The sequence below is a fragment of the Bombus pascuorum genome, chromosome 1, assembly GCF_905332965.1.
Source record: "Bombus pascuorum chromosome 1, iyBomPasc1.1, whole genome shotgun sequence".
Taxonomy (NCBI): domain Eukaryota; kingdom Metazoa; phylum Arthropoda; class Insecta; order Hymenoptera; family Apidae; genus Bombus; species Bombus pascuorum.
Window position 1 is genome coordinate 33,454,262 of NC_083488.1, and position 12,034 is coordinate 33,466,295.

Below are 12,034 nucleotides of genomic sequence, written 5' to 3' on the forward strand. Positions count from 1 at the left end.
GTATGAAATATTATACTTTTCTCGTTCTCAATTGAATCAATCGAAATGAAAAAAAACTTACCCAAGCACTGCTCGGTAGAAAAACAACGAAGCTCATCGTCGTCTGTCAAACGTAATACACACTGCACAGGTCAAGTTTCTTCGCAAAACCATCTTCGCGTCACATATTCGTATCTTAAAAGCTGCTTGTCGGTCAAATGCGTGTTCTGACGAATAGAGTATCTATAAAACCACGTAAAACACACGAAACACGCGTCAACGTGTGCGAGACGAGCGAATTTTGAACGCACACTCTTCATTGCGCAGAGCGAATGGCGTCTTTGGAAGATATAGGTGGCGCAGCAAAATAAACAAGGCATCGATATAAACAGCTTCGAGCGGTGTGCATATTGTCTACGACCGTTCTTCGCAATAGATACTACTCATTCGACATTCGCCGCGCAAAGGCACTCGGGTAACCCGTGATTATTCAGTTTCCATTCGCAACGACACGAAAGTATCACGCGCTTCTGATTTAACGCTGGTTTTACAATCAAGCCACGACTCATAAAGCCGAAGTGCACGCACCTACCGCGGATTTACGAGCGTATGCATACGCGATGCGCTTTAAATTTCCCCCTCTCACGCTCCCTTCCTCTCTCTCTCTCTCTCTCTCTCTCTCTCTCTCTCTCTCTCTCTCGTTCCTCTGATCCGTTTCTCCGTGCTCTTCCCTTCCTTTTTTTACCCTTGCTGCCTTAACTTTATGACGTGAATTTTATCGAGTCAGAGGCTGTAAAGTTGCAATCAGTCGAAGCGTCCAACATTCCGCGGCGTATGTTCTGTTCGCGCGTTGTTTCTATCGCGTGCGTAGATGGCGCAGCATCGATGAGACGTCGCTGCGAGGAAATGGTGAAATACGAACCGTTGCTGAAAGGGCTGGCAATAGTTCGACGACAACTTCCATTCACGATGGAAAGCTTCCTGAAATGAAAGACTTCTACCATTCTTGGCCTTCATCGAGCGATCGTAACTCTTATGGCATTTTTGAAAAGGTCGTAAGTGCTTGTTGTTTTGTAAAACGAAAAAGCTGATTTATATGCTCAGCTGTATTTTTATAGCATCGATGGCTGAATTCAATAGAGTTTGATGCTTAACCCTCCGTAGGCAACCTGACGAGATTTCGCTCGTGAATTTCTTCCAGGCGAATTTTATTTTTCTTGAAAACTTCTGGAACATTTCATTTAAAAATTTATTGTATACCGTAATAAAAACTATAGTACTCCAGAAATTTTTTAGATTCCTTGAAAGTATAAAATGGTAAAAACGGTAAACGTGGATATAAATATGCTTGTTCAGTTTGCTAACAGAGAATTAATTTGAAAAGTTTCTTTTATCTCCGTTAGTGTATAAAATGTTCACAAATGGTAAAGTATTTTGATAGCGAGCACGTTTGATGGCATTAGAAAATTCGGTACGTTTAATTTTATACGTTGAGGAAAAAAATTATTGGAATCGAATGACCGTGATTCTAATAATTGATAATTGAGATTGAAGATTCGAATTATATGACACGCGAGATTAAATAATTATTCGAGCGTACTTCTCCGATCGTGAATGAGATCATAAACGACTCTCTTCCTTATAATTTCAATAGAGCAGTGTAGCCAAGTTAAATATTCCCTTTTATTCTCGATATTAGCATTTCAAGACACGCGTTGCCTTTTTATGTCGCGCCATTTCTTTACTTAATAGCGTTACGCAATTTGCGTTTAATGTAACAGGATATAAATCTCATATCTAGTTGAATGAATTCATTAGGGTGGCTATGAAAAAGCAATTAATGGGAAATTTAGCTACATTGTATCCAATTCTGAATTAATTAATTCACAGGATAACGTTACTATATGTTCCTACTGTAAGCGCAATTTCATGCAAACACGTATGAAACGCGGATATAATAAAATAATAGAAATAAAATATATCGCATAGTAGACTTCTCCATTCCTAAAAATTGTTAAGCGATCAGCTGTTTTTAATTATAGAAGAGATTATAGCGTGTCAAGGGAGAAATTTCCATCTATGCAATTGTAAGTCTATAACATCGCAGCTTTTAACCTTACTAACTGTTTTCTCGCGTGTTACTAACTATTTTCATCTCAAGAGCAAATGTATACCAACCAATTTCCAGGAATCGATCACAAAACTCCGCGCAAGAAAGCAATTTCGAAATCAATCATCACGAACATTTTACGCCTGTTTGAAATCCAGGAAATGACAAAATTTCATCAAATCAAAGGATGTATATAGACTTTTGTAACCGACTGTACTTGCACTAGTCGTCAATTAGTTGCTCAATAGAAATAACGTTTCCAATCTAACGATCGAGTCGAACGTTAACAAGAGTCGTCGAAGGTGCCAGGTACATGGCAATTAACGCGAACGAATTTCTCCTTGGTTCTCTCTTGCGATTCTTAACTTACGAACGACATAAATCGTCGAGACAGAGACGGGGAGAAAACAAGATAGAGAGAGAATTCGGTCTCGTGCATGCAACCCGGGACGTGTTCGCAAAGCTCGGGAAGCTTTATCGTCCTCGAGTAATGGTTGGCTGTTTGCAAGGTGGAGGCGCGTATAAATTGCTTTGCGAGCAAGAGAACGGAGAATAAGAAGGAAAAACGAAAGATAGAAAGAAAAAAAAAAGAAAAGACAGGATGGGTTGAAGTGAGACGAGTGCAGGCTAACTTCTCTATCCCTCTCAAGATATCCAGGGCTATTTAGCGACGAAGAGAAGAAAAAGATGTACAATTCCGTGAGTAGAATACCTTTGGGTATTTAAGGAATAAAGTGACGCCTTGAACTAAACGCTTCTGCGTACACCAGCATGTCCTACCAATCCCTGTTTCTGCACCGCTTGGGATGAAGAAACATCCATATGAAATAGAGGAGACGGACAGTATCTTCCAGCGGATTGAAATACATTTCCAGGCCAGATATGACGAAGCCCCGAGGAGAGACGACCCATCGTGAACCAACAGAGATCCTTCATCCAAAGCTAGCCAGAACGATAAGTTCGTCGGACCGGCCTTTTCTCTTTCTTTATCCCTCCTCTTAGACCGTGCTAGTTCCGCCGGGTATTGTAGGACAATGGAGAAACGTGGAAACAGTACTAAGCCCTATTCAGGATAGATTTCGTGCAATTTCGGGAAAAGGTCAGTCGGCGTGAACACGTCTCCAATTGTTCGCTGTCACCGTACGCTGAGTCGCTTGATGGTGGTTCCAGAGAACTTAAGAGTTATAGCAGTAATTGCAGACGCGAATGGTAAAATAACTTTGTTTAGTCACGATTCAAGTACCTACACGTAAGTTTGCCCCTCCCCTTCCCTCTCAACCCCCCCCACAAAATCCCACAACGCATAAAAGTAATACACCGAGGAGTCCTGTTTTGCGGCCAAGTTTCAGGACAAAGTACAACACACACAAGAATACACAAAAATCACGCTCCAATGCGACTTAAACCCAAAAAACAAAAAAATAAACGCAAAAACCGAAAATCCACGACACATATTAGACCATGGCTACGTCGTACCGACGCGTATCGGTACTTTTGCCTAAACACACTATACTCAAATTCATTGTTTATTGTGAATCTCAAAAATGTACAAGAAATCAAATATTGGCTAAATAAGCTATTTAAAAAAAAAAAAAAAAAAAAACACGTGTTTGCATTGCAGTTGTAGAAAATATCGCGTTTTTTTAAACATATGTATCGCGTAATATGCGGGTGTATTTGGTATTTGCTACGAGCAAAATACAAAGTAGGTAAATCGTCTTTCGTTCTCGGAGTAGTTGAAATTATCGATAAAGTAGATAAATTAGATAGTCGGCAAAAATGATCAGCATAGTCAGTGTCAGCGTAATCAGGCAGTGACACAACGATAAATAAAGTTATAAGAAAGTATAATAAAATGAGGAATATATGTATATGGGAACGGACAAGGGAAAAACGTGAAATGAAAATGTAAAATTCGCATTCCTCGTTTGCATCAATGAGCACAAGTTTGTACCATGTGAGATTGTTGACGGTTAGACGAACGAGAATTTCACGACACATCCTCAGCGGAAGAGAAGAGACAATAAACGTGCGCTAAAAGATTTTCAATTTTTTCCGGAGTTTCCAAGTTACCCGGTTGACCTAACTATTCGCTCGGTTGACGCGGGCGTTTTAAAATTCCGAACGGAACTTCTGGCGAAGTGCGCTGTGTCAGCCTGAGAGAGGGACGTGTCGCCTCTAACCGTCTTATTCCGTACCGGAAGCAGGCCAAGAAAGGAAAGAAAAACAAGAAGAAGGAACGATGGAGGAAAAAATTTCCCTATTTTCCTTATTTCACTTTCAAGACACACCCGTCACTTGTCTTGGGAAAGTTATATTGTTACTTTCGACGAGGAAACAGGAGGGATAAAACGACCAAGAAAAAAATTGCACAGCAGCTTTGCGGAATAAGCGCTTAACATCGCGACGAAGTGTTTTCAGAGATTAACATGTTTCGTACGCGTTCAATTTTACAGTGACGGATCGTTCGCTGAGTTGCTACACTCGTGTAAACCAACTAACGTAGCTACTCGTGTTTTGGAAGTTAGCGTTTTCGTTTATAGCACTGTGTGGCGAAGGAATTTGCAGTAGGGACAGAGAGCTTTTCGCTATAAGCTTCTGAACTCGCGTAGACAACAGAATCCCTAATAATAATATTCTACGTGCTGTCGCTTCCTTTTGACGTTTATATTAGTTAAAAGTTTTAGTTTGTACTACAACCAGCAACTTTAAAATCATTCTGTAATTCTCTTTCTCGACTATATGTATATTAGATGCATCGTAAATAACTTTTATTGGCTACCATAATCCAAGGGATTCAAAGTTTCTTTATATAAATTTAACGTCACGTCAACGACGAAAGATTGGCAGCTCAATAAAGATTCACGTTTGTACAAATTATATATTCCGATTTTAAGAATCCACGCTTGACCGACTCGTAATCAAGATTTACGTTGAATCACGAAAGGACTAAAAATTAAGAACTCGGTCTTTACGAAGTAACGTAAAAAATGTAAGCAAAATTGAATTTGTAAAGAAGTTTTGTCATTTTCTCGCTTATACGATAAACGGATTAAGCAAACTGCTTTGCAAAAATATCGCCAGTGGTCTTAAACAGGAGAGCAAGATGGAAGAAAGCAGTGCAGCGAAGTGAATTCGTGATTCGACGAAATAATCGAAACGTGGGAAGCGAATGCTAATGTGATCCACGCGAGAAACAGTATTTTCATAGTAAACGGTAGAACAACTTCGAGGATCGGAACAATACAGCTAATGGCGAAAGTTGTGAGACCGTGGCGAGGTTTTTCGTCTCATTCCTCTCTTGACCTACAAAACGACAATGTGGAGATGCCGAACACTCGACTTCCTCTCTGCAATAGTAAAAACTTCGATACAATCCTTCGACCCTCTGGAAACTGCTTTCGATACAATCCTTCCGATCTTTCCTGGAAATCTCTCCTTACTTCCCAGGTTATTCGCCCCAAGGGATAAACTTCTAAGCCCTTCGTGCGCCAATGAATCGTTTGCTGTTCGTTCAATGGGTCAAAAGGCGTCTCGCAAAATGAACAGAAGATTAAATAACAATAAGCAAACCTGTGAAGCTGAGCTTTGTAAGAAACGACCTTCTCGCGAAAAAATTAATTGATCGAAGATTGTCCAATCGTAACGAAATAGGAGATACTACTTGAATGATAGAGTCGTCGAAAGCTGTAGTGGAAAAGGTTTCTACTCTTAGTTATTAATGTTTAAAAAAGAGGTAAATTAATTTCTTCGCAAAAGAACGAAAAATCCTTACGTTATATGATAAGATAAATTCGATAAAGTAGCACTTTTATCTTGTTCTCGTTAGAATTTCACCGCAATTTACGTTTTCCAACTGATTTCGCACCTCAAAACGAAATAAGAAATTGACGTGCTTTTGTGTTACGAACGAGAGAGAATTTTTATAAACGTACGAAGAAATTTCAGAGACTTCCCTTTCGTTTTGCTGTAGTTTCCTTATTTAAAGTTACATACATCTCTGAGATACTATATTCGCTTGCGTTATTCCTCGTTTCCCAAAATGTTATATAACAAACAAAAGAGTATCGAATAGTAGGCATTATATTTTCTTTCTATACCCGTTACTTTTTACCATAAAATTAACTTCATGCTAATGTATCTAAAGATTTCCAAACTATGATGCAAATCACATTACTATGACGCAAATCTAGTTGATAGGAACACAAAATTAGTTTACGATATTTTTTTTTATGATTAATGACTTAAATAAGAGGATCTCAGGATCGGCTATATTCTTAGCTAGATACTTGTACCGTGCGACTTCTTCGCCTCCTCCCGTCGCTGAACCTTCGTCCAGCCGGCTACCTAGAGACACCCTTATCGGCGTGCTCCAGCATGGAAGAGTAGAACAAGGCCAGCCTCATTATGCGAAGACTGACGAAGCCCTCTCATCTCGAGAGTCTCGTATTGTCTCAGAACGCCCGTTCTACGAAAATATCCATCTTGTGTACCTTGGCCAAGCACACAAGGCACGACTGCGTGCCGTAGACTTGCGTTTTACCTGGCGGACAAGCTCTCTCAGCCATCTGAAAGAAACTAAGAGTAGCACTGTAGGATAGTAAAAATTCTGCAGGAAGAATTGCTCGAGCACCCGTTTTCTCAGGATTATCACGTTTAAAATTTTTTCGACTACCAGCGGGTTTTCAGTCGCGTCCTTCCCTTCACGCTGTTCAGAAAATTCTGGTTTAAAGTTCTTGAAAAACTTGAGTTATTAAAGCAGGAAACTCGAATTACAGCAGGAATTTTATTTTATGAAGAATTTATTACGCATATAAGAGGAACGTATATCTCTCAGTGAAGTTTTTCTTCTATACCGTTTCCTATTAGTCTTGAATTGTGTGTAGCATTTTTCATTTTAGCTATGCCAACATCTTTCTCGCGTATTTTTTTAAAACAACGTCATGTTTCTTTCATCGAAGGCGCAATTGAATGTAGCAATAAAATATCCGAGTGATTATCAACTAGTTTTCGAACAATCGCCATTCTTTTAGAAATATTATAGAAACTTCTGAGATACAAGAATTTCATAAAAAGAATTATTAGAATTTCACATAACTAATATATGTAATAAAATTCGTCCTAAACATTTCTTGTAATATGATCATCGTCATTAAAATATAATGTTATTTTTACACTTCAAATTTCCATATTCTCAACACCTGCCAGCCATTTTATCTTACGATTTCCTTCTCTAGGTGAAACCTTCTCTACGATGAATATCAAGCAAAAACGTTACAAATGTTGCGCTTTTACGCAGCCGGCGAATAACAAAGAGGAACGAGATATCCTTCCGTTCGATTTTACACGTGTTACCACGAAACAGACGGGACAAAGGGACAAAGAAAAACCGCGGAAAGGTAGACGATAGTTTTATGGACACGTTGCGAAGACAGGTCGAGGAGACGATCTCATATCGAGGGATCCTCGAGGATGTCGTCGATGGCAAATTGCTGTACCGTGTCGATATAACATCCCTGCCCTCCCCCCTTTCTCCCACTCCTCTGGCTTTAGCTGTTGGTATAGTCACGGAAACCTTGTACGTTTTCGTTAGAACAGTTACCGTTGCCGCAGATGTTGCGTGAAACGACATCCAACTCGCGGCTTCATCCGCGTATTTGCATGTGTGAATTTCGCCTGAAATCGTCATCCCGCTGAATATTTCAAGGTGTAACAACCCGTGCGTTTCGTGGTGTAAAAGTCCGCCGTAAACTAATACCAAGTTACGTCATACATTTTACGGTGTAACGGTGTCAGGTAGACGGGTCACAAAAGTGAAACGAACAAGCCGCACGCTGTAATTTATCCGTATATATCAGAGTCACGATGCTGGAAACATGACGTGCAACACTCGAGAAAACGGAATGATTATTGCTTTCATAAATTGCGATGTTGCTTACGTAATTGCTACACGTTGCAAAAATTGATCCTGATGATGAAAAAATCTATGGCTGAAACAAATTCTACGAATTTCTTTCAGCACTCTTGCATACAGTAGTCTAATAATATTGACAAGCTACAAGTTGTAGATTATTAAGCTATTTTCTACGATTTTACTATTTTACGACAAATAGGATTGTTAGATGGATAGCTTTCTAATTTCTCTGATTTTATTGTCAAACTTGTTACTGTACTACAAGAGAATTTATTGATACAAGCAACTCGTAAAGTTTCATTAATAATACTTTTCAATTTTTTACAAAAGCGTGCTGATCTTCAGATTACAAAGTTGAATGTTTTGTTGTGATTAAAAAACATCGTAATTTTTGAAATTCGATATTTAGATAGAGATAAATAATATTCAATTAAATATGAAATATTATAAAATCTACTATTAACGAATTTGCATCAAATGAAACAATATGAAAATATCAAATATGGGTTTAAATATCGTCATGTATCGATCTACATATATAATGTATTTATAAAAGTTCGCTTTATAAATTGTACATATTGCATATATCATTCAACGATTATTATTTCCGATAGTAATCCCCGATTAAGTTTCAGCTCGTGCTACATGATGTGAACATACATTGACAGTATAATTGCTAGAGAAGCGTTTAATCGTAAAACGACGTATGACAATTTCGTGATCTATCTATTCGTTGTTTCCATTCGGCATTTGTGCCCAATTATATATATGAATTGTCATTTGTCCTCGTAGAAAATTTGCAAAATAAATAACTAAGCACTAAACAATTATATCAGTGGAAGAATGTTGCAAAATACATATAACTCGCTCCCTAATACCAGATAGCAGTAACGTAAGTAGGTTAAATAGTCTCGTCTACCTGGTTACCATTTTTTATTTCTAATCTTGGGTAATATTTTAACAGCATCATTCGAGTTTCAAATCTCTGGTACCCAATCGAACCGTTAAGAAGAAAGAATAATAGCTGTTTCTCAATTGGTCTCTCAAAGCTATTTTCGCGATCGTGGATGACATCACAGAATTCTTTTTGCTAACTTAATCGATAAAGTTGGACAAATACAGAAAAGCACAGAGATTACATTGGAAGAAGATACAGAATTTCTAACATCCACATTATTTGCCAACAATTAACTTGTAATAATTAAACTGTAGATACGAATACACTTTCCGCGTACTTAACTATGTGCTACTTTCGTTCATGGGATTTCAGTAACAGTTTGAGTAACCACTTACATATTTCTTTACACGCGGAGATTCCGTTGTTTCATTTCTTCTAACATTAATATTATTACTCGTAATACGGCATAAACGTCAAGAAATGCTGAAAGTCTGCACGCGTAACGTGATTCGATATTACGCAAATGTTGATCGAACAATACACGTATCTTTCATTACTCTGTGCCTCATGCTATTCGATTAACTCGTAATTCTAAAGCAACCTATATAGTATCAGCTTCGAACCTCATCAGATTTCAACAGAAACAATACCAACCACGGTTGAAGCATCAAAACACTTTCTATAGAACACAACGTACCACTCGAACGTATCGAACATTTTCGAGCTAGTGAAACTCAAAGCCTTCGGTATTCCCCAAATGAACTCTATACGGTGAATATAGATACACGTAGCTCTCTCTTTCTCTATGCTTCTGCCAATGCTTCTTACGTATTCCATCCTACGTACGTCTCTTAGCGCGCGAACCTCTCGTAGAGGCTCGTCGCACACGAAGGTGTACACGTTTTTCAAACATTTTTCTAACACCCTGGCTCATCCAGGCGAGCGTGCGCGATAAAGGTTTCACGATGGCGTCATTATGGCGCGCGACGGGACTAAAGCGGCAGACACATCGTTTCTACGTGGCGTGGCTAGGAAGTTTTCGCGTCGTCGACGACGCGTCCGTCCGTCCGGCACGTCGACGTTTTCGGTGCTGGCTGTCACAACTGTCGAGAACGAAATAAGAGGATTCTCTCGTCCACTTTTTCTCCACGAGAAAATACACCCATTTACCTTCCTCTGGTGTTTTTACATGCACACGCACATTGCAAACGCGCACAGACACCGGGATCGTGTAATTAGCGACTAAAACTTTTCCGCGGCAAGTTCTTCCATCACGGATGGTTGGCCGTATTTTACGGCCGAACTAACCCAAATTTCTATCCTCGGCGTCGCTCGATTTATCGAGCTCGATTCGTGTCACCCGATTTATCCAGCTCGATTCGCCTCACCCCTTCCCTCGTTCGTCCCTTTGCAATTGGCTGATGCTTCCACAGCTTCTTTCATCGTTTCTTCGTTCCCAGATCCTGTTCTCGTTTCTCCTTCTTATTCCCCACTGTTGCTTCTTTTTTTTATTTTTTCCAACAGGCTATCCGTTTCGATTTCCTTTCGTTTGCGTGTCGTCAGCAGATATCTTGTTAGCAGCACTTGTTGCCTTTCGGTGAACGCGAGAAAGAGAGAAGAGCAAAATTTCTCTGAATTCGAGCAGCTTAATACGGGGATAGCTTAATACGCTTAATTAATGTTGATAATCCTGCTGTCTCCCGGTCGTTTCCCATCCGTGCTCCCCTTCCGTTAAAAAGTTTGCTAATTTTTAGGAAAATATAAAAAAGTCGAGGAAACGAGTTTGGATAAAGGTTTGTTCCTTTTTTAATATTACAAGGCGCTCGTAAAGACTCTGAAGTATGTAAAACTTTGCGCTAATTGCAAAGAACATAATTGAATTTTAAGTTTTGTATGTGCTTTTTTCTGATTGAATCTTGATTAGTTTCTCATTCGGTCTTACACGCGTCGAGCGTGGTTTAAGAAAAACATTAAAATGTATCTGATCAAAATCAGCTTTCGCTCGTTCCTTTTGTTCTTTTAATTCTGCAAGAAGCGTACAGCGATCTACGCGAAATTTCTTATCTGCGTATAAAACGGTGCAGCAATTCTTTTGGTGACAAATAATTCTAGTATTTCGAACGACAAAAAGTGGGCGTCGTGCGAGGTTTATTTATTATTTCGAGCGCAACGCTTTGGAGTCGAAACAATTTTTGTTACACGAATAAAGCAAATTCCAGAAAACTGTGCATCAACGCGTAAATCCGATATACATTCCACGGGTTACATTTTGGGAATGTATGTTCCGTAAAAAAAATTATATATTACTTTGATAACTTTTTTCACACTTCATAAAATTGTACATTTTAGGTGAAAGATAAGATAGTGGCAAAAGAAGCGCTGAAAAACCTCTTAAAATTCAGAATGGAATTTGACAATTTAAATTCGCGAAAGTAGTTGTAAATATTGCATTGACTTCACTTTGGGGTGACGTCCACCTTGTGAAACAAATTGTTCTTCTTTTTCACTAATTCTTAAATAGTAGGAACGCACTTTCTGACAATTCTATAACATAGACGTTATGCGTTAATATTTGGAACCAGCTTGATCAACGTTGGAAATTAAAATAAATTAAGCGTTATATTTACGTGACACGAAAGGTGGAAGATTTAATAGTTTATCACGAATTTCTCCCGACCTCTCTTTAGATATAACACGTGTAATTCTAAATTATAAACGCACGTTAGATCCGTTGAAAATTTTGTTTTTTATCATGAGAAAAAATTATAATTCTTTACCATTCATTTACAACTGTTGTCCATAATTCCTCGTCTATAGTAATATGAAATCCTTTGCACGTCTAATCTCCGCAAGCAACGGTATCAGATATCTTTTCATCTCGCCTTAAACGTAGTACCACGACGCGCTATCTTGCGAGAAAAGAAAAGAAAAAGATATTGGAACGACTTTCAAATTCCCTGCACGACTCCGCCTCCACGATGCATGCGGCGGTGGTAACTACCAGCGCATAACCTCTGCTGGTGCACCATCTTTTTACATCGTTAATAATACATGCGCTTATTTAAGATTCGCGCGGTTATTGTCTCGCGTTCCTGTATCAGTTTTCAGCCGGAGGAAAGAGTAAAAAAGAAGA

At 38.9% G+C, this 12,034-nt stretch overlaps 1 protein-coding gene across 4 annotated transcripts in view; it reads right to left on the minus strand.

Moving 5' to 3' along the window:
* Window positions 1-12,034, minus strand: part of LOC132911460 (protein O-mannosyl-transferase TMTC1-like) — a 292,210-nt gene that overhangs the window by 184,213 nt on the left and 95,963 nt on the right. The window contains exon 1 of one of the 4 annotated variants that reach the window (XM_060968112.1): window positions 62-347. The exons of the other annotated variants lie outside the window; for them this stretch is intronic. The gene's annotated coding sequence lies outside the window, so the exon portion shown is untranslated. Of the gene's footprint in view, window positions 1-61; window positions 348-12,034 lie in introns of those variants that run through there. 4 annotated transcript variants of the gene reach the window in all.